Raw genomic sequence first — 2,500 nt, forward strand, 5'->3', positions numbered from 1 at the left:
CATGAGTGTGTATGTGAGTGTGTGTGTCTGTGTGCGTGTGTTTGTGCATGCATGTGTCTGTGTGTGTGTTTGTGTGTGTGTGTGTGTGTGTGTGTGTGTGTGCGTGCGTGCGTGCGTGTGTGTGTGTGTGTGTGTTTTGACGAGGCTGAAGGGTAGTATTTCATTAGGAGGAAGTGCTGAGCGTGTGGAAGCTTTAACCATCTCCCTCTGCTCATTAGACTAAAATCTGTTCATAGCAGAGACAGTTTTACAGCCGCTCTACATAACACAGCCTGACTCTCACACACACACACACACACACACACACACTCCATCACCGTTATGCCCGCTCCCTTCCTACACACACACACATGCACATGCACATGCATGCACACACACACACACACATACACATGCGCGCGCACACACACACGCGCACACACACACACACACACGTGTCTTTGAGTAGCACTCCTGGTTTGACTTGGGCAGTACCGGCGCATACATTATACAGCATGACCGGTAGGTGAGACAGTGCAGTTCCCAACATGTTAGCTGGCAATTCACAGCAGTGTTTCTTAAGTGCTTGGGTGTAACTCACTGTGCTGCATGCCTGAGGGACTTGCCTCATGTAGTTTGTGTGTGTCACCATGATTTGTGTGTGTATAACTGTTACTTGCGTGTGTAGTTGTGATTCATGCGTGTGAGCCTTTTTGTTTGCATTTGTGCTGTAAGCATGTCACATTGCACCTCACGTCCATGCATCATTACACAATTATTCAGGGATCCATGCCAAGCTAACACATGCATAATTACGCAGGGAGACACACACACATGCACACGCACACACACACACATACTGTTTCTTTCAGATCACCCCATAAATCACAAAAAGCATTTTAGTACACTGCAGGTGGACGTGTTGGGGTAGGCGGGGCTGTGCTGCTTGGGGTGGGTCTCTGGTGTTTGGGGATATAGTGGGGGGTGTGTCTCTCCACTCTCTGATTCATTGGCTGCAAATTTTTTCACCCCTCTCGACACACATGCCGTGTTTGCCCGGTCTAAACGGCAGCATATGTTAGGCAGCTGGGCTCATGCGTGGATCATTCCAACTCCGGAGCCACCAGCCCACAGGAATTGCCAAGGTTTACAGGAGCAAATAGCAAACAGGGCTGTGATGCCATGGAAGGTTCTGGAACGGCACTGCGACATGCCTGGAGAACAGACGCAGGGTTTTAGGTGCAGACTCTGTGTGTATGGACCTGCACTTCTGGCCTGCTGTTTTGCCAACACCACCTGACTCCTGGGTGGAGAATATGCAGTGGCCCAGAATGGAGGACTAGGAAAAGATGATCCTTGTTCAAGTGTGTGTGTGTGTGTGTGTGTGTGTGTGTGTGTGATATAGAGAGATTAATAACTGTTTGTCCACTCTCATTGCTTCTACTGTGTGTGTGTAATAAATTCTAAAGCACAGTCTAGACTCCTCCACCCTCTTCTCCACCTTCTCCTCTACCCTACCCTCCATCCTCTCCTCCACCTTCTCCTCCATCCCTCCACCACCCTCTCCTCCACCCTCTCTTCCATCCTCTCCTTCACCTTCTCCTCCATCCTCCCCTCCACCCTCTCCTCCGCCCTCTCCTCCACCTTCTCCTCCATCCTCTCCTCCACCTTCTCCTCCATTATCCTCCATCCTCTCCTCCACCCTTTCCTCCATCCCCCTCCTCCATCCTCTCCTCCACCCTCTCCACCCTCTCTCTGTGCTCTGTGTTTTATTCCTGCCCCTGATTTCTAGTCTCTTCATTCACTCCTCTCCTTTTTCTTCTATTGTTCCAATTCTCTATATTCATGCTTTATATCTCTCCTCTCCTTCCATCTTCTCTCCTCTTCTTCTGGTTTGCAAAACTAAATTTGTTTACGTGAAACTGAATGCAGGCATTCCGGTGATTCACCTTTTCCCATTGGAACTGTTCCGACACCCTTTGAGTGAGGATTTCGACTTTCCTGTCACCACTGCACATATGAGCAGATCATTTTGGAGAAGCTCAGGGGATTTCTCTTCCAGAGCATGGTCTGGGAGTGTGGCCAGGACCCCATACCTCCAGAACTGAGATCATGGAGATCTGCTGTGGCATTAGGGTGGAGGGTGTTGGAGATCTCGCTGCTGTGGTATTAGGGTGGAGGGTGTTGGAGTACTCGCTTCTGTGGTATTAGGGTGGAGGGTGTTGGAGGCTCACTGCTGTGGTATTAGGGTGGAGGGTGTTGGAGGCTCACTGCTGTGGTATTAGGGTGGAGGGTGTCAGAGACTCACTGCTGTGGTATTAGGGTGGAGGGTGTCGGAGACTCACTGCTGTGGTATTAGGGTGGAGGGTGTTGGAGGCTCACTGCTGTGGTATTAGTGTGTTGGAGGGTCACTGCTGTGGTATTAGGGTGGAGGGTGTCGGAGACTCCCTGCTGTGGTATTAGGGTGGAGGGTGTCGGAGACTCACTGCTGTGGTATTAGGGTGGAGGGTGTTGGAGGCTC

General features: G+C 50.7%; 1 protein-coding gene across 10 annotated transcripts in view; it reads left to right on the plus strand.

Moving 5' to 3' along the window:
* Positions 1-2,500, plus strand: part of LOC113590714 (RNA binding protein fox-1 homolog 3-like) — a 222,951-nt gene that overhangs the window by 194,941 nt on the left and 25,510 nt on the right. The window lies entirely within an intron of this gene.

This window comes from Electrophorus electricus, chromosome 4, assembly GCF_013358815.1.
Source record: "Electrophorus electricus isolate fEleEle1 chromosome 4, fEleEle1.pri, whole genome shotgun sequence".
Taxonomy (NCBI): Eukaryota; Metazoa; Chordata; class Actinopteri; order Gymnotiformes; family Gymnotidae; genus Electrophorus; species Electrophorus electricus.